This window comes from Meleagris gallopavo, chromosome 6, assembly GCF_905368555.1.
Source record: "Meleagris gallopavo chromosome 6, MGAL_WU_HG_1.1, whole genome shotgun sequence".
NCBI classification, from domain to species: Eukaryota; Metazoa; Chordata; class Aves; order Galliformes; family Phasianidae; genus Meleagris; species Meleagris gallopavo.
In genome coordinates, this window is record NC_139409.1 from 26,715,558 (window position 1) to 26,739,176 (window position 23,619).

The 23,619-nt window shown below is 36.1% G+C and overlaps 1 long non-coding RNA gene across 2 annotated transcripts in view; it reads left to right on the forward strand.

Annotated features, from left to right (window-relative positions):
* The window catches only part of LOC146544113 (uncharacterized), a 212,876-nt gene that overhangs the window by 175,584 nt on the left and 13,673 nt on the right, over positions 1–23,619 (forward strand). For both annotated transcript variants that reach the window (XR_014884114.1, XR_014884115.1), the window contains exon 3: positions 11,425–11,472. This is a non-coding gene — a long non-coding RNA (uncharacterized LOC146544113). The remainder of the gene's footprint in view (positions 1–11,424; positions 11,473–23,619) is intronic.

Consider the following 23,619-nt stretch of genomic DNA (forward strand, 5'->3'; position numbering starts at 1 on the left):
TGTCTCAGCTCTTTGGTTGGAAGGACTCTTCATCCTATTATTGAATGTTTTCCAGATTTAAAGGGCTATTCTTAGGAATATGTTCAATATTTACTTGAATAAAAAGATGTTAGGCCTGCTTCTTTTAAAACATGTATTTTCATATTCACTTTTGAAAAATTCCAATGAAAATAAGCCACAGGATATAGGGCAAAGTCTTGTTCTATAAACAGATTTGACCAGTGAGCCAAACTATTAATTGGAGGGAGAGGAGTCTGAGTTTGTTTGCTGTTCTCTGTTTTCATAATTAAATGATGGATCACATACTGAAATAGAGGTTCACATCAAAATCAAGGAATATCAGTTCCTGTTATTTGGTCAGCATTCTATTTGTCTGTGCATATTAATTTATTCTTTCCAGTTTCTTTGTTGCTTTATTCCATTACATTTTATTATTGGGGGGGAAAAAAGGGAAATTGATGGAGCTGTACACTGAAGAGAACTCAAGCAGTTCAAGTGAAATGATCAGTATTTGTTCTTGTTTTTGTTACTGTCTGACTTGATGCCATGTACTTGTAAAGAGCAAAGCCATTTTATACATCCCACATTAGCCTGCAGCACTGGGCAAAAAAGAACAGGTGTTCAACAGTCCAATTCATTACTTTATATTCAGTGATTACCTGTTTATCTGATCAAATAACCTTATTTATAAACCTTCATACTCTACTGCACGGAATTCTGAAAACTCCATATGATTTTAATTTGGTTTACCTAAATATTTACATGTGCTCAAAATTGTTATTACATAGGCTGGTCATTTGGGTGCTCGTGACCTTTATTTCTTTTGAAAAATGTGTGTTTGAGCATCACTCAAGTCCTCTACCTTACATACTGACTCCAGAGATAGGACAGCAATTTAGAGGGAAGAGATCAAGGTTGTAGATGTCAATTTCACCTTCAGGCTGTAAGGAGACATAAGAATTTTAATACCAAGTCAGTAAAGTTGTTCTATTGTCTTGTATGTCCTTTGTTATCACACCATGAAGACTATCAAGAGTCCAATATTTCTATACTCCTATGTATTAATGATACCAAAATGAATGTCTGTGTTGGATTACTAAGGCAAAGTGTAACAGGAATTAGGAGGTTTTGGAAAGTCGAATCTCTCACTGAAAAACATGAGAATGCAAGAAAAAGCAAAGATTATAATGAAATAATTACAAAAGACTTCACCAAATGTATCTTTCCTCAAAGTCTACATAAAGATTTTTTTGCCTTAAGGTGAGAATTCAGTTAATTATTTTTTAACTCTTCTGTAGGCAGTATGTGATTTCTATACGCGTATTACTTTGTGTTCTAAGAGTTTTGTACTGTAGAGTTTGTTATATTTATTTTTAGCAATTTCAAGAAAAGAAATAATAGCTTTTCCTGGGTTTCTGGCATACTTCTTGTGTTATCCTTAAAACTATCATAACTTCATAACTTTGCTTAAATCATGTATGAAAACTGACAGCTGAGCATCTCTCTGGCTTTCAGAATAACTTTTTCACTTCTTTTGAACGCCTTTATATTTGCTTGTCACTGTTTTCTGACTTTTTGTTTATTTCCTATCAGTTTATTCCTTAGCCTTTCCACTTGTCTTCTGCTGAAAAACAGCAGAATGATTCCATTCAGAGCTTACTGTATTGATTGTAGTAGAAATCTATGAAGATTACGCTGCTACAAGATCCTACATGCTTAAGCTCATGGTCACTAACTCAAGCAACTTAGAAATATAAAAGAATAAAAGGGATTAAAGATATCCACAGAATCGCAGAATGGCCAGGGTTGGAAGGGACCTCAAGGATCATGAATCTCCAACCCCCTTGCCACATGCAGGGCCACCAAACTCCCCATTTAATACTAGACCAGATCCACTGAGAAATCTGCTTAATGCCTTTTAGCAAAAAGAAAATGAGGAAAAATTGAGAACACTTACTAAATTTACTGTCAGAGTTCTTAAAACAACTACATCAGAGTGAGTTTTAATGAAGAAGAGGAAAAACAAGTCAGAATAATTACATAATATTGATTGTAAGAGTATGCACTACAAAAACACCAGTGTCTTAACACTTGATAATGAATGTTATATCCTGGGGTTGTTGTACAAGTCTTTTCCAGTTGTTTATATCAGGTCTGCTTAAATTGCCAAAGGCAAATAAACATATGAGTATAATTAGGGCTGCAACAGAGATTTGTTAATAATAAGTACCAACACAAATATATAGAGAGACCAAGTATTGCTGCTTAGCTTTTCTCTGGACTTTCTCTTCAGTCAATTTTAAGTCACTACAATAGGTATCTCAGTACATACATAGCTTGATAATATGGGAATATGAAAATGAGCACACCAGAACCGTATCACCAGCATCCTGATACCTGTAAAAATCAACACAACTGTTTTGGTGTAGAATGTATTTCACAAATACTTCAGAAATGTATAAGAACTCAGAAAAGACAGCCTCAACTGTGCTATCTAAGTGTCCTGTCATCTCTTGCAGTGCACAATGAGAGTTTCAAATAGAAATCATAGAGACCTGAGCAGTAAAATAGCAGGTATGAATTCTTTACTTAAGGTGAAGAATAGCATAGATAACTGAAAGCAAACTCTATCTTGGGCAGCATCAAAAGAAGCATGGCCAGCAGGGCGAGAATGGTGATTGTGTCCCTCTACTCCGTGCTGGTGAGACCTCACCTGGAGTACTGCGTCCAGATGCGGAGTCCCCAGTACAGAGAGATACAGATCTATTGAAGCACATCCAGAGGAGGGCCACAAAAATGGAAATGCAAGGGATGGAACAGCTCTCCTATGAGGTACAAGAGACCTGGGACTGTTTGGCCTGCAGAAGAGAAGGCTACAGAGTGTCCTGATAGGGGCCTTTCAATGTCTAACGTGGGCAATAAGAAGGACAGGGGCAGACTTTTTAACAGGATCTGTAGTGATAAGACAAGGAGAAATGGTTTCAAACTAAAATAGAGGAGGTCTAGATTAGATATATGAAAAAGTTTTTTTTTTTTTTTTTTATGATGAGACTAGTGAAGCACTGTATGCTCAGAGGGTAGTGAATGCCCCAACCTTGGAGATGTACAAGGCCAGGTTGGACGGGGCTCTGAGCATCTGATCTAGTTGTAGAAGCCGCTGTTCGTTGCAGGGGAGTTAGACTAGATGACCTTTAAAGATCACTTCCAATTCAGATGGTTCTATGATAGTCAGTTATCAATGGAGAGACAGAGAAATCAATGAGATTTTCTTGCCTCTAGGCTGGATGAAGAGCTAAGTGCCAAAAAAGTCACAGGTGTTAAGCTACTACAGAAACTAACTATGGCACATAACAGGGGTGTTGGAGCCAGATGATCATTGTGGTCCTTATCAACCCAGGCCATTCTATGATGATGATTCTATGTATCTTCTGCTTTGTAGTAGCATTCTGGTCCAGGAGTAAATTAAAGACAGTTTTGTTTGGTTTTTCCAGTAGTAGGCTGCCTTGTATTGTCTTGCAGGATGGAAAAGGACAACTCAAAAATTACACAGGATTTCCTTCTAGACATAAATTCCCTTTTTTTGTCAAGCCCCTGTTCAGAATGCTCAGTGTTTAAGTGCATCTCTCCTAGATATATACTTTGAGATACTTTGGGTTCTTTCATCATCAGTTTATACAAATATCTTCATAATCTGCAAAAGTATTCACATTTCTTGATCTATTTCAGTCTGAGTTGAAGGTTCATTAAAGGGGGAGAATTTGGACTCATGAAAAACAGACAAGCAAAAAATATCTCCGAAAAAAGGACTAGAATGATGAAGTGATTATTTACTAGTATAGTCATTATAAAGAAAACTGTACACAGGACATCACTACAGTTAAAAGCTGTGGAAAAATGCTTGTGGCCTAATCTGTTTTTGAGAAATCTTAGTGAAATTTGAGTCTGTGAGGTCTTACATTTATGACTTTGAAAGAAACTGCATGGTGGTTTTTTTTTGCTTTCTTTGGTTTTGTGATAGAAAAACAAACTTTTTAATCGCTATGGGGAGAAGCTCTGTTTATTTATGATTGCACCTGTTCTTGCATAATAGGAAATACGGTTTGAGCCATGTTTTCCTGGAATTGTTGTCTGACTGGTGCAGTTGTTCACTAAATCTGATACTCTTGTGTTGTCTTTCAAAGGATGTTTTATTTCTTCTACTATATATGTTTATTTAAAACCTCTGGCATGTTCTTCTTTACATTAGTATCCTACTTATGTTTCCTGATCTTCCTCTGTGGGCGTCCTTCATGCCTGGACAGTAACATCCCAAGTCCTCAAATTTGCATTCCTTTATGATTCTGTCTTAACAGACAAAGGAATTTTATTGTTGGCCAACTTGGAGGTAATGAAAACACTACTGTGCTTTTTGGTTATTTAACCTCTTTAGAATATTTTGTTTACTTTCAATCTTAAGATCTGTCAACCAACCTTATTTTAAACACTTACAAGAATTATACCCTTGCCTAGTGGCATTTCCTTCCCTCACCCTGGAAGTTTCAGTTTTGGAAGTTTTCAAGAAATATTAAATATAGCTCATGATATATATTGCCATGATCAAATAAACTGAATTTAAATTTTCAACATTTAACTTTTAAATTAGAAACTTTAATGCATTTACCTCTGTATGGGAGAACTGCTCATGTTCAGTCTAACTCTTATTTAACTCCATTAGTAAGAACTCATTGAGTAGCCCTGCAGAGAATTACTTCTAAGTCCTGGTGGATAGAAAACTGGACACAAGCCAGCAGTATGCTCTTGCAGCCCAAAAAGCCAACTGCATCCTGGGCTGCATCCATAGAGAAGTGACCAGCAGGGAGAGGGAGGTGACTGTATCTTTATCTGTATCTATGCAATATCTGGAGTTACTGCATCCAGACCTGGACTCTACCTCCCAAACCCCCACTTCCCCAGGAAAGACAAAAGCAATTACAGTGAGTCCAGAGGAGGAGTACAAAGATAATCAGAGGGCTGGAGCACCCCTCCTATGAAGAAAGGTTGAGGGAGCTGGTCTTGTTTAGTATGGAGAAGAGGAGGCTCTGAGGAAACCTCAGTGTGGCATTCCAGTACTTGAGGGGAGCTTATAATTAGGAGGGAAATTTTTTTTTCAGAGGCAGATAGTGATAGGACAAGAAAATTTGTTGTGACTGGGGTTGTAACAAAGTCAAATTTCTTAGTAATGCTGCTTTTGTTCTACACTTATTGGTCAGGCCTTTAGACTTCTTTGTCAGGGAGATGAACATCTTGACATCTTTACTAGGCAAGCTTCTTGACATCTCTTAACATGGCATGTAATGATCTTTATCTCCTTTAAAAGACAATTTGATGAAATTCTCCTGATGAATAGGCTTACTATTTAGTATTTTTATTTAATGTTAATATTAATTAAGGATAATATTTTCTTCTCTTTAATTAAAAAATAAGTTGCATTATTCTTGATGTTTTCTTTGAAAATCTGTTTCACTGTAAAGTAACAAAATATTTAGCTTTTTGCACATTTGTAGGTTTAGGGGGAAAACGTATATACTAAACAATTAATTTAATCTCCATTAGCTAGACAGTCAGACCAAATGGAGGATAAATATGGAGGATAGTTAATAGGAGGAGCATAGACTAAATAATTAATGTTAAGCAATGCAACGTGCATTAATGCAATGCAGTGCCTAATTTAGCATTGAAAGACTGCATCTGCTACTATACTGAACAAGCCAATACTTACTGTTTTGTAACCAAGCTTATACTGTTGAATGAGGAGCATGTTCCCTGATGTGTTTTTTGTGCTCCCTCAAACAGTATCCAGTTGGAGAGGCACATGACAGTTAGAATTCCCCCCCCAAAAAATTGGAAGTTGCAATACTACTCTGGGAAAAAGCTAATAAGAACTAAGATGTTGCTTTAAGGTTTATGCCATAATTCATATTCAAAGTTATTTAACTAACACCATCTGCCTACTGTTTATCTGGCTCATTACAATTTCATGCTTATGATACCAAAATTTGTATAGATTTGTTTGCTGCTTAGAAAGAGTCCACAACATTACGTTGCTGTCAAAGAAATGATTTCTCTTCCTATTAGGGATAAGTGTGTATATGGGAACTGTTGAGTCATGGCCTGAACTACTGATTGATCACTTGTGGCAATGATTCAGTCAGCCATGGGAGCACAGGTGAAAGCAATTCAGCTGTGTGACTGGAAGAGTTGGAGCCTGGCTGTATCTCTCCTAGACCCCGTTTAAGGACTGACTGTTAGCAGGGAGGATTTCTTTCTGGAGATCCCTCCTTTTGGAGTTTTCTACTGCGAGCCTAGGACACAGGTGAGCATTTCATTTGTGAATTTCATTTGTGATTGTCTCTTTCCACCACGGTAATCTTACTAACTATAAACTTGTAAAACACCATCCTAATCATGCCACTCTTCTAACTGTACACTTGTTAATTGTGCAGCGTGCTTTACAGTATGAAATGTTAATTGGTAAAGTGAATCCAGTCTTGGTAGTGAGGTATAGCTGAACAGTACATCACAAGGCTAAATCACAAGAATGTAAACTTTGCTTAATTTTGTTTGCTCATTGCTGTTCCATTGATGATCTCTGTTCAGCAGTGCAAATGCTCTCCAAAATCTCAAAGTAAATGAGAAGCAGTGATTTTCATAGTCAAGTGAAATTTAAGGGTTTTGCAATCTGTCATTAGGGGCTCTACAATCCTGTCTGGAGACAATATTGCTACAGAATATATTTCTAGAGAGGGGAAATACCTAAAAGGCATATCCCCTGTAAGTTCTGGAGATCTTTGCCTGTGTAGACCTTTACCATTTAGTTATGATCTCTGGAGAGCTGTTACCTACTGGTCTACTAAACAGTGAGTCAGTGGTAGAATTCAGGGAAGTCTGGAGCTACTGCGGACTCTCAGTAAGTTAAGTGTCCTCAGAACATTTTCTTCTCTGATCTGTGATCACAGTAAGTAAATGACTGTCACTTTGTGGAGCTGGCTAACACCTTACTACAGAGACTTTTTCTGGGTTTTGGCAAGTGTAGCCCAAACTCACTAGACTAGATCTTAAAACAGCTAGCTTAGACTTATCTTTATTTCTGGATGTTTTTCTGGATTTTTTTTTTGTTCTACTTCCTTAAGAGAAACCCTTTTTCTCCTTCGTCTGAATTAGGTGCTGTTTAAAATCTTGACTTAAAATCCAGAGTGATTCACTGCAAAACAGTACTGTTCTCTATTGCAAAGTCTACTTAGCCCTTTCCTCCAGAGCTAAGTACAAGAGCTGTGAAGTTGATTTTAACGTTGCTAGTTGTCAGACATAAAGAATTTCTGAACATGTGATGTCCTTTTTGTAACTATGATGAAACTTAAAAATCTTTGCTAAATAGCTCCAAACCTCAAACTATTCCGAGTAACATTTTCGCTAGAAAAAGTTTAAATATTCAGAAAAATAGAAAACCAGGTGCATTTAATTTCTTTAGCTTTCTAAGCTGAATCTCTCATCATAACATAAGAACAAATTGAATCTTATAAGAATGTAAGTCTACATACCAGAGGGAAGAGGATTTTCAGAATGATGGCTTGGCTCAGGACAAATCTGCATGAATTTTTTCTTTTTCTAATATAAACACAAGTTGTACCTCAAGCATGTCTGTTGAGCGAGGAATTTGCTGTAACCTCAGGCAGGAATTTCATCTTGGTTTATATAATGTTCAGAAGCTCTGTACTGAAGTGCCTTGAATAAGTATTGCAGCAGTTTCCATGTCTTTGAAATATTGTGGCTTTTCTTCATGAAGGAAGTAGACTTAAATTAGTAAGAAACTGCTGAGGGCAAAAACATATCTAACACTTTAACTCATCTGATTTCTTCAAATTGCATTACAATTTTCTGAAAGAAGCCCTGCCCGCCCCCAAAGCCATAAAAACACTACAGCAATAATTCTATTTAGAATGGGAACATTTTCTTATAATCAGAGTATTTTACTCCTTAGCACTTAAGATTTAGTTGACCATACCGAGCCTTGTTTTCTCCTTATGCAACCAGGCTTTAATGTGATACTGTGGCTAGTGAAGTACAAAGTCCCCTGCATTACACCCTGAATATATGCTGAAATGTTCAATTGTCATGTTTAAAGTATGAGACAAAACACTATGTTGAAGTGCTGTAGGTTTGAGGAGAAATGATGTCACGAGGAATTCAAGCAAGAATACATAAGTTATGCATTTCTTGAATTTGTGTGATATTTGTGGTATTTCAAAATGTGTGGCCATATCTTTAGGCAGCATACCTTTACCAGGGCTATTGGATTCTAATTGAGAGTCTGGTTATATGTGGGAGAAGAGAAAGAAAGAGTTGCGCAGAGGAAAAAAGAGTTCTTGTATTACTACTGGTAAACATTATATCACAGTGTGCCTTCAGCTCTTGCATCATCTGAGATTGTGATTTTCCTGTTTACTTATTTGCCTGTTTACTTATTTATGGATTTTAAAAACTTGTAATTTTGGAAAGAACTAAAAAGTTTGAAGGGTAATCAGTTTTGACATGCTGATCTAAAGAGAACCAATGAAAGATGGAGCTGCAGGTATAAAATGAAATAAGGGTTTTGCAGCAAATAGTGCTGAATGACAGGCATTATTATGTCGTAAGCCAGTATCAGTTTCAGAATCTAACTAGATCATTTATAGTGTTTATTTTAGCATTCAAAGCAACAGACTAGGTTTTTTTTTTGCCTTGATATCATTATGTAGATGTGCTTTCTAACATCTACTTTTTTCTAACATCTGAGGAAATTCATAGGCTTGAATTATACAGAAAAACAAACAAACAAAAGCCACCAAAAAAACCCCAACAAAACAAAAATCCTATTCTCTTTATTCTTCAGGAAAGACTATTCTTTTCAGTTATACACAGATTTGAAATTGTATTCTTTCTCATCTAATTATAGTAAAATAAAGTTCATTGACTTGAAGTGTACTGGCTTTTCTTAGATTGGATTCTCCGCGAGGACTTAATTCTAAGCCAATCTCTCCTAACATGAATACTCTGGAAACAATACCTGTTTCTTCCCTGTACATTTAGCTTTTAAATTGTGATGTAGCTTCTGTCTGTGAAGTAAATTGTAAATGTTTTTCTTTTGTAGAGATCTTTCTAAATAGATTGTCCTTAGATCCTTTATGAATGTCAAAAGATTCACTGGCTTTTCTATACAATGTAGCTTGTTAAAAATCTCTTATTCAAGTAGAATTCAAACAGGCTATCTGAGTATTCAGAGTATACATGGCTTACACAATTACCAGGAATTACCAAGATCTTTTTACTTTGCAACTTCAACTAACATGCAGAAACAGTGTAGAATTCTCAAAAATCATAAATTAATTGTACTACTGAATAAAGTTGCATTACTTTAGAGTATTAGTAGTATTAGGAGTTAGCCAGGCATCAATTGTTTGCTGTTCTCATGCAGTCTAGTCACTCTAGTTTAGTCTAGTGACTAAAATATATGAGATAAAATAAATAAATACAGTTGTGAAAAAAGTGGAGAGAAATATTATTGTATAAAAGCCAGACATAAGACAAAGAGTTGTCTGAGCATGCATAAACATCCTGATTCCTGTCTGCTTGACGCAAGCCGTAGCAAAGGTGGGAGAAGTCTAATGGTGTGATGTAGTGCCATAGAGATGCCAGTCAGAGCTGAGGGTAGATGAAAAATTGAAGGGAGAAATGAAACAAGGGAAATCAGCTGTGCTAGGAGGAAGATTGTCTGAGTGTTGCATTGAGCTGTAGATATCAGATGCGGGGTGGGGTGTCTGATGTCAAACATGAAAGTAAGGCTTGAAAGAAGGATCAAGGGAGAAATGCATTTCTGATCACTGCTGAACTGTGTTCTGCTCAGTGCTGTAATCAGATGTCTGTAAGAGAAGACAGAGTGAAGTCTGGACTTTTCACATTTTATAGTTACTACAGCTTATTTAAAAAGACTGGAGAAGACTAATAAAATGTGTTGGTGCTATTTTTGTGCTAGTGGCTGGAGCAGATGGAAGATGTGCTGTGCTTTGGGGATAAGAGATAAAGGAAAGAACAAATAGCTTCTGTGAAATGAGATATTTTATGTTCTTGCATCTGGTCCTATGCTGATCGCATTGTATCATGAATAGTTTTGCCAATAAACCAGTTCCAATTGTAACATGAATTTCCATGTAAAAGAGTTGGTTTCTGTGTCTGCCAGAATGTCTCAGGTTAAAGATGTAATGATATGCCTGAGAACAGCCCAGCAGTAATGAGTAAGTCAAGAGAGTTAGCTCTACTATTAAACTCCTGACTTGAATCCAGCATTGTGGAAAATGAAATCCAACTTTATTTTTTATGAAGTCCTTTGACAAATGATATAATCACCTACTCAAGGCTGGGATTTCCCTGCTTTCTGACAGGAAACAGCAATTTCAGATTTGCACAATACAGCATGGAATTGCTTCTCTCACTATTTTTTGCACAAAATGTAGAATTAAGCAACAATTCCAACAAAAATAAGCAGGAAAAAGAAACATGAGAAGCCTATTATTATTTGAAAGATAGGAAGTAGGCTACCAGCTTCTCTAGCTCTTTTTGAAAGAAGTACCTTGTAGACATGTATATTCAAAAACAACAATTAGAATAAGAAATCACTAAAAAAAACATTCTGATGGTGCAGATAGCAATTCTCCTCATTATTATACCCTTATATGTCTATACTGCATATGAATGCATAGGAATGTCAACAACAATATTTTTAGAACATTCTGGGAAAGAAATACTGTCTTTTGAGCAGTTAAGATTGTAGAAAATGTTCCTGCAAAACATACATTTCTAGCAATCCTTGGAAGGGTTTGTGAATATGCCAGAAATCTCCACTCTGTTTTCAAGCACAAGCTGTAGCATTTCCATTACTTAGCCTTTGCCTAACCCTTCATCCTGAACAATACTTATTCTCTCTCTCCAAGCCTTAGTCAGTGATATGCCCTTATGTTTTCGGGGGAATATCTTAAATCAAATTTACTAGAAGTGATTTTATATTTCCTTACTGAACTGTTACAATGCTGAATGTCTTCCAAACATCACTTTTTTTTTTTTTTTTTTGGTGAAGCAAATAAAACTCTTGCAGTCAGATACTATCATGAGGATTAAAGAAAAGTTTTACAGGTTGGCCAACAAATAGGTGTTGATGAACTAGGCAAAACTAATAAGCCAATTAACTCAAAGTATTCAGTATTCAGCATACTAGAATAATCAATGCTCCGACACTTTCTGTCTTGTGCATTTTTGTGTGTGTGTGTGTGTGTGTGTGTGTATAAGTATGTGCACGCAGAACAACTTTAATATAGGATCCCTGCTGACTTCATTTTTTTTTTTTTTAAATTTTAGGTGCTGCTGGAATCCAGCAAACAAATCATGCTGATACACCTCCTGAAGGTATCAAAGCACTGATTTCTTTCTAGTCTCAGGCTGTGGAATTGGTCCTGTTCGTTAATTATTGACTTAAGATTTGAAGTGAGATTTCTTTGTCTGCCATCATTATGATAAAAATTGAAAAAACAGAAGGTGTGTGTACATTTCATGAAGATTACAACTTCTTTAAAAGCAGGAAAATAATAAGGAAAACGGCTGTCATGAAGTGCTGTGGAAACAGCACAGGAAGGGAGGAGAAGGCTGGAAAGGCAGGTGAAGGGCCTGATTACTTTCTAAAGTGAGTTTAAGTCTTGTATTAATCAGCATCTTTCTAGCAATTTTTCACTGAATGTCGCATTGAAGTGCTTCAAGATTATATTTTTGCCTACTGATTGTCACGATATGGATTGCTAAATCAAATCTGAATTACTGTTTACTTTACCCTAACTGTAAAGCCAGCGAGCTACGCACCAACTTTTTTAGCAAGACTCTGGGACTCAGCAGAACTCTGTGAACTAGTCTTGGATTTCCACTCACTGCTACTCCTAGTCTTATGCAAACTACTTTTTGTGGCTGTTGTCTTCTAAAAAATGTTGGGATGAAAAGGACTGGTTACCTTATTATAATTAGTCAAGAAAACCCAAATTTTCTCATTTGCTAGCAGGCAGCACACTCATTTCATTAACTCAAAACTACAGAGCTGAAAATACCATGCACTTCTGCTTGCTCATCCTGTTCTAGCTGCTCCTGGGTCTCTCCACTCTGTAGTGGCAGGTTTCATACATATGGGGGAGCTTCCTGGCTCTGTCTGTGTGACATCAGAATGCTGTTGCCATGTGGAGCACAATTGCACCATGCAGCTTCTCCCTGCAAGGGCTACCCCTCACCCAGCCCAGGCAATTTCCTACTTCAGCATGGAATGAATCTACTCCACTATGGAGCTTTGAAATGTGTAATAATCCACGAGCAATATCAAGATAAATGAGCAGCCACACCAATGAGTAAATGGATATAGGAAACATTGGAAAATATGGAGACGCGTTAAATTAGTATGTCATCAATAATTTTAATTATGTTTGAGGAAGAAATCCCTCAGTAGCCAGTACCTGCTGTTAGTTGTCTTGTCCATGATCTCTATTTGTATCTAAAAATTAACTCTAAAAAAAACCTGACAACAGTTTTGTAAAGCTTTAAAACATTTAACCACAAACACATGCAGAATTCCATATATATAAGCACAGTGCATATGAGATAAACAATCAATTATTAAATGATTTCAGTGTTCTGAAGAATCGTAAACTGATTTAAAAAAAAATAAAATAAGTAGACTGACCACAAATATTGTTGAAATATATTACCTCTGGGACTTCTAAGAAAATCACCAATACTATTTTATAGACCATTAACTGTAAATTATTTTCTCCTTTGGGCAAGAATTTTATCCTTTTTCATTATTGTTAATTAAAACTAGTAATATTTCTGGAGGAAAAAAATGTAGAAAAACTATGAAACACCATTTCCTTGGAGAGGCTTGTATAAAAATACTACCTGAGTTATTTCCCTTGAGAAACATTTTACATATATGAGAAATGCCAGTGATTAGAAGTCGATGACTTTATTAACTATTAAAATGTATTTTATAATAACAACTTGAGAAAATGTGTACACGTGCATGTATGAATAGTCTTGTTTTTCTTTTAGCGGACTTGAAACTGGGCTGGACCAAGTCAAGCTTTGATCAGCAGGCTGTGGATCTTCTGAGATAACACAGATCCAGAGAAAGAGAGTATATGTTAGAATATATTCAGTGATACATTAATATGGTTATATGCCTTGAACTGCTGTCTGATAAAATGAACTCTTTGAACTCTAAACTCACCTGTGGAGTCTTGCTGTTGAAGTCCAAGTTAGATCAGTGCCCTATTACATGGGTTACATGATGCTTAAGCATTGTAAATTAGGAAATGTAATAATATATGCTCTGTACTTATTACTATCTTTACTATTTGGTAAATGTTAGATTATCCTCTCTGGGAAACAATGAATTAATGTATTATTTTAATACGAAGAGAATTCATGCTTTTTTTAACTGTAGGCCTTTAATTTTCTGGACTGAAGGTGAACTTTAAAATCTGCAGAGGATCTGAAGGGATCCTCTGCAATGGAACAAGGTATAAGTTTGGCATAGGCGTTTTCCATCAGATTTTTTTTTTAATTATTCTCTGGCTTCACAGAAGACTTCTGAGGGGAGTCATTACTGGTGTTCTTCATACCATTCTGGTTGCTTGCAACATGCTCAGATTTTATCAGACTTCAACTTTTTTGGCTATGCAGAAATTTTCTGCTTTGGAAGTATATTTAGGAATGTAAATAGATACAGCCAGACATAGTGGTGTTAATTGTATTACTTTGAACTTGGAGAATCCCCTTGCCTTCCCTATGAGATCAGGAACTGTGATTCTATGATTCTGCTGTTCAGTGACTAGCACAGCAGTGCACAAGGGTTATTTGGGCGTTAAATAGGTCCCATTCAACATGTGAAATTTTTATCCAAAGAAATCCCTGTATTTACTGCAAGTAAGAAGCAGAGCAGGGCAAATGCCAAATTAAGGGCTATCACTTGAATATTTATTATTTACTTAGTTAAATTCACTTTGTTTATATTTTAGATGGTATAGTGGACTTGATGTAGGACTAATTATCAGTTTCTATACTTGGTTTATTGAAAATGGTTGATTTTCCATAGACGTGTGTTTCCTAAATACCACAGGCTAAACCTACATTCTGATACACTGTTTCTTTAATAGCACACTAAGTCCTCAGTTCAGCTACTCACGTATCTCTTATGTATATATAAAAGCACTGGATTGTCATATACCACATAACTTCATGCTTTTATATATCTCAAAATTCCTTTCAAGACAGTTCTGAATCTGCTCAGGAGAATACATAACAATATTACAGTGTAACATCTGGTGTGCTATGTGGAAATCTGCCATTCTTCTTCCATGCAAGCTAGGAACCATGGCAAGATATTGATGCCTCATTCAATGCTTAGCATAGCTCGCTCAATTCCTATTGCTGGAAACAACTAGTCTATGTACCGATACAGAAGATGATAGAACTATTTTGTTTTATATGAGGAAAAGCATTTGACATACTTATAAGTCTCAGATATATTTTTGCAGTCTCAGTGGGGATTTATGTTTTTTGGGATAAATTATCACTTGATTGACTTCTTATTCCAACTTTATCCTCTGTAAGGCCACAGATAACTTTCTATTGATGAATATTTTCTAGACTGATTTTTTTTCATCCTTGCTTGCTGTTCCTCTCTTGCCCTGTACAAGTGTGGACCTAATGATATTAGTAGTACATTCTACTGATATGTATTTAACGTTCCAGTAAAAAATGTTTCTGCTAGATCAAAAATCAGATGAGGATAATAACATAAATTTCTCACTATGAAAAAACTGATGGGATCCTTTAAAGAGAGTAAATTCCTTCACTGTGAAAAATAAGATGCAGAGTTGTACTCTGCATGCTAATCCTTACTTTACTCGGCACGTGAGGAATGTCTCCATGTTTTTTCCAGTACATATGGCGTGATTTGGAAAAAGGCCATCCACCCTTTTTATGCCCTGTGGCATAAAAAAAAAAAAAAAAAAAAAAAAGACGGCTGCTACACTCAACAATACACACAACCAAAAGAATTCAAACCCCCTGAGATCTACTTGGAAACGTGACTGGAAGGAAATTGGATTGCTTTGCAGTTATTAACCATTGCCGAGAAAAGGCAAGGGAGAATATATGATCAAAAGACAAATTGATAACTGTAAACTCAGAAATTGGAAAATGGTTTTATTAAACTTTTTATTTAGTTAGTTAATTAGTTCTCTGTGTATTGCATTTTGTAAAAATGCTCACTGTATGTGTTTATGGGGTGATTCAGACCCATTGTGTGTAACTAAACATTGTGGATGGATGCTCCCTCAATGGAGTAGACAGCTCTGTTTCGTCGTGAGTCTGTACCAATTAGCTCTTCCTTTAGGTTTATGATGTCTTGGCTGCTTTCTCCTGTGACATACACAATGTGAAGTGTATCAGAAGACTGGCCATGTCTAGTCCATATCCAAAATAAGGGCTGTACAGAAATCATAATTTTGCTCACAGCTTTAACAGACCATGTACTCTAAAAGACTAAAAAGACTAAGAGATAAAAAGACTGCCCTGATTCAGTCAATAGTTTGTATTGGGATGGTGTCTCAAGTCCATCATTCTTTCTATACCACTATACCTCGTTCTGTTTTTCATTGAATTTATACTGCAAAGATGGAATAGACACTTGGACACTCTGACTATGATTGTACTAGTGAATCAAACATGCCAGGTGCTCACTGTTGCAGAAGGCAGATGGTATGTATCAGACCACATCTACACTAGTAAATTTTCAAGTGTGTGCTTGTACCAGCAGAAGTTTGCTAGCAGAGTTCCTTGAAGGGAACATGTTTTTGTGCCTAATCATCTATTTGGCTGTCATATGTGCCTTTTATCTTTACAGAAGTGTAGAATCATGTGAATTGGAAGGGATCCTTAAAGATCATTTAGTTCCACTACCTACAATGTTCAAAGACATTCACTGCTAGATTAGGTTGCTCAGAGCCCCTTCCAATCTGTCCTTAAATGTCTCCAAGGATGGGGCATCCACCCTCTCTCCAGGCAACCTTTTCCAATGCTTCCTTATTGTAAAAGGGTTCTTCCTTACAGACAACATAAAACTACTCTATTTTGTTTGAAACCATTTCCCCTTGTCCTGTCACAGCAGACCCTGTTAAAGAGTCTGTCCCCTTCTTTCTAGCTCCCCCTTTAGATAACGAAAGGCCATTATCTGGTCTCTCTGGAGCCTTCTCTTCTTGAGATGGAATTATCTGCTTAAAGAATAAAATACTGCTGTGCCTTTAGGTGTATAAGAAAAAACCCTGTTCCTAGCACTTTCAAATCAACAGTCTTTATATAACAAATGTCAATATATGTTGTTTGCAGCAGCTACAAATGAACTTCAGGATGCCTGAGCACCTGAAATTCTGCTTATCATATAAGATGATTGTGATATTTTCTCAGGATCATGGTGCAGACAACTTTCTTTCAAACCGAAGCTAGAAGAGTTAGTTTTCATATGTAGATCAGGTCATCATGTTGGTCATGTACCTGGTTCTCATAGTGAGCTATTCAGAGAAGATCTTGGTGACCTGTAGACTTTTCAGCTCAAGTCACTGGCAGGACACAGATAATAAATATTGATCTTGGTAAAAGCTTGAGCGAGCATCTACACTGCAAAATACAGATACTTCTAAACCCCTTCACATAGTTCAATGTCCCTTTCCACATGAGCAGGCTCCAGACATCCAACATCAAAGTATCATATTCTACAAGGCCATCACCACAGAGAAGATGACTTCCATCTCTGTAACCTTGCTTTTGTGGACTGTTACAGCTGAGTAGGCAACAGGTTTGGAGCTAGCAAGTTTACAGCAGGTAGAATTTTGTTGGGACAACTCTGAGGACAGTAAACAGTACAGTAATGAGTAGTCTTCATTAACAGAAGAGGTGACTCATGGGCTAGGAATTGCCACAGAATAGAACCTGATTCTCTTCAGCCATTGTCACTTTCACAGCGTTTGAAAATCAGTCTGCCTGTCTAAGAACTTTATGGGTTTTGTCTGTCTCTAATTTCCCTGTCTGTACTGCACACTGCTAATCTGCGTGTAGCAGGCATCTACAACCCCTTCCCTCCACCCCTTAAACTCTCACTGACTTTTACAAGTTTGCCACAGTTTGATTTTTTTCTTTCTGTCTCTCTTTTATGTACTCTGTTATTCTTCACAATGACATCCCTCCAGACTCTGGTGAGATACAATTTTACAAAATAATTTCCTAGACACACAAGTGTGTAAAACCAAAGCTTTTCTCATCTGTATCTGTTATAGTTGCAATTCTGACACAGACTCTTAAACACCTTTCTTTGGTCAACAGTTTTTATGACTTTTGCAAGTTTTGTATATATAGAAGTTATATAAAATATATTTATACATTTATATAGTTTTATACATATAATTTTTAAATTAAGGATAAGGCTAAGTATGTATCCTCTTATCCCTCTAACGGTACCTGGCAAGAGTGGGCCAGTGATCAATCAGATATCTGCTCAGCTCAGTACCTCCTCCTAAAAATGAGAAAGGAGAACTGGCTACAACAGCTAAGAAGAAGGCTGAGGTATTCACTACAAGACAGTATTTGCATATTTCCTAGTGGGATGATTCAGTTAGAGTCAGATCCTTCTCTCATCTTGCCTAGATCACTTTGGTGATACTAAACACACCTCTTTCCTGTGTAAGACATCTTGGTTCTCATTCTCTGAGTTCAGCTGTGTTAAAAAATAAGTGACCTCAGAAAGATGATGTTTTTATATATCACAGTGCCATGCCTCATATGTTGTGTGAGGATATAGACGTGAGTGTGCAGGTGTGACCCCATTGGCACAATGCCCATGGATTGTACCAGAGGAAGTCTATCAAAATTGCGTGGTTTCATTTCTGTTGCTTTTTGGAAACATTATCTGAAGATGCCATCTGGGAATTGTTTGGGAGACTATAACTGTGAGTTTTAAATATGCCAAAGGCTTTTCCTAAAATTTAATCATGTAAGCAATGATTTTTCAGCATCTGAGCACATCCCGGTTGTATTAACTTACCAATACAATCTAACTTCTGTTCAATCAACTTTAATCCTGTCATTTTTTTCCTGAGGTTCTATAGCATCAGTGTTTTGCAAGTTTTATGTGAGAGGAAGCTACTTTTTCCTGTTTTCTAGTTGTAATGTTTTAAAGATAGCATAGGAAAGTTCTACATGAAGTGACTGGATTTCTCAAAGTGATTGTAATAAGAAGTAGACTGGATTTTTCACAGACAGTCCTAACAGAAAAGCTGAGGAAAGAAAAAGCAATTTTCCTAGATTTAAATGGGAACTGTCAGTCTGCAAAGATCTTGGACACTGTAGAGAAGCGCTACTTGTAATTAAGAATACAAAGAAACAGCATAACAACACAATTCTTTCATTGTAGCTGAGTTCATATTTATCTAGTCAGAGAGTGAGAACAAAAAAACTGATTGTTGATAAACTTCCTTCTTTATTTAATGATGAATATTTAGTGCTTGTAGATAGGAAGACGTAATGATATATCCATCATACACTTTTTTTTTTGTTTTGCACGTCCAAGTGTGTAATCTTAAGCAAAGTAAATTAAAGCAATTCCAAATCTTCTTTCCATTTTCATTTTAGAATATAACATTCATGTCCTTTAAGGCCTGGAGGATATGGCATACGTAGAAAATATATCAAACCATATTAAAGGGTGAGAAAGAGTAGCGCCTAGAAGGAACTGTCTCCTGCGAAAGGCTATATTGCTGTGGCCACAAGCGGCTGATGTTCTGAAAGGGTGTGCTAAGCTTTGTGGGCTATTCAGTTTCCTATTAAGTGGTTTCATGACAGGTTAAAACATGAAAAATTACTTCTGGTATACTTCTAGTCATAGTGTTGTAGCTAATCTTGTGATATTGCTACAGGAGTATCTCAGTACTCCAGTTAACATGATCCAATAATATATAGATTTTATAGGTTAAGCATGCATGTTCACCCCAGTCAGCCTCTGGATAAGTCGTTTGAGAAATTCCAGTAGCACTCATTGACAAAGTGCTGGGGAGGTCATTAAAAAATGCGATATCTGTGAAAATAGCAGAGAGTTTTTAACGTAACCTTAGCACAAAAACTTGAGTTAGAGAGGAGTCTATAATGCTTGCAGACACAAAATGTTGAGGAGAGAGGCAGGCCTTGGGAGCAAATAGGTACCACCTGTCTTCATAGAGAAGCTGCTAGTTCAGGGTCTAAATTTCTGATATAAAAAAATGAACAAACAAGTGGTATCTATTGGCTTATTTTGTAGCTAAGAAACCTCAAGTTTAAAGGCAATATTAGGTTATGAAATTTATTTTTGTTTGATGTGGCACGCTTGAATTTAACAGTCAGCTTTTATGAAAAGGATGTTTATTTTGATTTGGTTTTAGTCTGTTGAAAATTCGGTGATACTGATTGTAAAAAGTTTTGAAGTACAGGTATCAGTGGTATAGTTTATAGATAACTGCAGTGGAATTTGGCTGGCAGATTGCTCAGTTTTTTATCCACTCAATTATTTGAATGTCTTTCTCTTAAATGTTAAATTAATTGTTACTAGTTTGACATAAAAATTCTCTTGTAATATCCAGTTCAACCTCAAAAATGGTATTTCCTTTAAAATTATGAATTACATATAAATAATAACAATATAGAATTTTTAAAACTGTTTTTTTTATTTTTCTTTCTCTAAAAGAAAACAATAATCAATGCCCCAAATAGTGTATTAATTTTATCTGATACTTCCCTTATCCCTTCTTTCGTGTTTGATGGTACAGACCAAGGACAAAATATAAAATATATACTCATAGCATATGTTTCAGGAAGGATGATTTGATGTTTTCGGTTAGTTTGTTTTTATCAAAACTTTATCATTACCATGCCATAACATTGTCTAAATGCGCGGGACTACGAAGTGTCAAATGTTCTGCTTCTCTGCATTCTGAACTCCAAATAAAACCAGTATAAACTCATGGCATGCCACAGGTGAGCTTTGTGAACTCATGGCCTTAGCATGAGTAGGACAAAGGTTTTGAGTCAAACCTGCTGGAAGTGACAAGGTCTACCTGGGATCCAAAAAACATGAAATGGAGTTCATAGGTGACAGTGCTGCTACTCCATAAACATGTGTGTGCTTTCAGAGATGTTCTTGATCTGCGCTGTTCTTAGCTTTATTTATTTTTTTTTTAATTTATTTTTTGTCAGGAAAGATCAGAGAAAGTGACTGTACAGTTGTTATGGCTTCGCCAACTGAAGATAATATCTCCTGATTTTACATACTGAATCATATAGTAGCTGCAAAAAGGGTTTACAGAAAGAACATCACAGGAGGTTTGAGAAAGCGTTGAGAGAACCTTGTGAAAGAGCATAAAATATGAAGCACTGACCTAGTATCTGAGAAGCTGAGATTTGTCATCTCTGTCAGAGAGACAAACGAAACTGTTATTGTGGAAGCAGGTCTCACTTTTTCTCTGGCTTTTCCCAAGAATTTCTACTTGACAAAAATGATATGACCACTACTGTGGAAACCAGCAGATATTCCAAACAGATCTCATGAAAAGAGATATTCTGCCTGTCAGCTTGCATACACAGCTGGGGCCTTCAGTCATTATGTGCTTTTCATAGTTTAAATCTGTAACAACTATCGGAACTGGTGTCAAATATGGTGTCAGCAGAGATTTTTGTCTAGGAGCTAAATGAGCTATAGTCCTTTAAACAATGTTAGCTGATACAAATATGTTCATAATCACTGGCTAAATCTTTACAAGGAGGATGTCATGACATGTCACTGTTGTCATGCTGTTAAGTGAAAGCCATATGTTTTAATACAACTGAGTTCTGGCATGCTTACCAATATAAGCACCGTACTTGGATTTGATCTCTTTTCCACAACTGTATGTGAGGCCTTGGTTATACTGCAGCATACCACTATGTGTATTCTGAAAGTTTGCTGGGCTGTTTTAAATTCCTTATCATAAAGAGCTTGCAGCTGTACGTAGTCCTACATCTGTGATATCCCATCAGGGCAAAGGCATTCCTGAATACCATGCTCTGCATGTTGTACTTCACAACAAAATGAGTAAAAAAAAAAAAAAAAAAAAAATTATTTAGAGATCATTTTCTATCTCTAATAATAAAGTTCAATCTATGCCAGCAAAAAATAAATAAATAAATAAATCAAAGAGAGAGTGGAGAACTACTCTTTAAATAGGCATGAAAAGATTTTTCAATAATTTTTAAAATTGTTCCAAAAGCCATTTATTATATTTCCTTTTCTAACCCCTGACTAACCTTCCAAATGCATATATACACAAGAGAAAATCTGACTGATCTACACCTGTCATTCTGTTGTAGTCATACTTTGTATATTGTAATGAAGTAAATAATTACCCAATATCTGTATCCTGCACTGTTTTTGTACTTCTACTAAAACAGAGATCATTGCCCATTATATATTCCTTGTATTTCTCCCTGGCTTCAGCCCAAGACAAAATTATTATTATGTTTGCATTTGGGTGGAGGGAGTCATTTTAAAGTGTTAATAGCATGAAGTAACATGAGAACTGTGCGAAACTCAGAATGCATGAAATATATCATGGGGTGTGGCATGCAGGCATATGGAAATGTTTAAGGTATTAAATCCTACTGGAATACTTTTGGAGGATTATGCAGAGAGAAGCCCAAATTTGGTGTTTCCTTTTATATATTGATTTCTGGGGATTGTCTTTAGCATATGGTATCCCAGCTGTGCCTGAGCATTGTTATGGGGGAAATCTTGTTGAGACAGGCCAGTGTAATGTAGGAAAGCAAGATACTAGTTGAGGCTCAGGAGTTGAGAGAGTCCTGGTGATCCAACTTGCTACCTAGCCAGATATGTAATGAGACCAGGTATCTCTCATAGTGAAAGTATAATGATATATCTAGATAAAGTCTGATATTTTAACAGTGATCATGAGACTATATGTGATCAGGTAGTACAATCTGCCAACATAAAAACTCAAGGTAACTCTTTGAGTATCTTGTTAGGCTAGGTCTTGCAATTACCACTATGGGGTCTCTGATAGATAGATTAAACGCTCACTTTTAAATGCGAAGTGGAAGTACTCAAGGCCAGAATGGATGAGGCCTTAGGCAACCTGATATAGTGTGCAGTAACCCTGCCCATGGAAGGCTATTGGAAATAAATTATCTTTAAGGTCCTTTCCAACCCAAGCTATTCCATGGATTCTATGATTTTGCTGTGGTGTCCAAGACAAAAAACCTCTTGAACAAATCTGAAAATTTCTCATACTGTTTAAGTAAAAAAAAGTTCAGTCAAATCCTATAGATAAGTTATAATAAAACCTCATTGTGAAGCTTCTGGAATCTTAATGAGTTGATGCTTTATATAACCTTTAGATAAACAGAACCGAAGTCTGAAATTGCAATGTTGCTATTTTTCCAAAGTAGAAATGTATAATTTTGAAAAGCTCTTGCTCTTTTATTTTCTACATGCTCTACGGATTTCATGCTGGGATAATAGGCTCTCTGAATACTCCAGAACTGAAAAGTGCCCAGTTCTTTCTCCTTTGAGGATAAGCTTTGTTGGATAAAAAACACATTGTGTGATTTGTGAGAATCTTTCTGATTGAATAATGAAAGAAAGTAATTTTCAATCAAGGAACTGTGTTTTTAAATATTATATGTGGTGGTTGTTTCGTTGTTTTTTTTTTTCCTGTGATTTAAAAACATTTTTTATATGTAATATGATCAGTAGTGAAGGTTGGTGACAAATATGAACTAATAGGTGTGACTAACAGTGACAAATGGTTCTCCATTGCTACTTTTTTTAGGCCACAGCCAGCATAATGTGTAGATTTTTTAATATTGTGTTTCTGTATCCATACTGTTGTTGAAGTCAATGGCCTCAGACTGTTAGCAAACTATTCTTGGAGCGCGGTAAAGGGTCTAAATTGAGCATACTATAGGTTTATGGTAGCAAGATTATTGTGTGGATCATGTGAAAACACACTGAGACATATCCATACACTTAAAATGAGTTTTAAGTGGAAATGAGCCATGGTACCAATGTAGATACCACAGTCATCACAGATTGCTTCAAAGCAGTCTAAATGGAAACAAAATGCTCTCATCTGTTTTTTTTTGGTCTGAGACAATCATCCAACTCTTCATAAATAAACTCCACTTAAGATATTTTATAATTGTGATTTTTGAAGTTGTTCTAGGTAGTAATTAGAAAATTTTATGACTCTTTTAATTGGAGTCTGTTTTGTAATGCCTTGTAAAACAATATTAATGTATTGTAAAACAATATTAAATCTGGAGGAAACCAGGTTCCTTGACTGGTATCAGAAGTCGGAACCCTGTTTCTCAGGGTTAATGATTCAAAAAGCTTTCAAAATGGATTTCAGCAGCATAAAGGAAGAACAACTATTGAGCTATAAT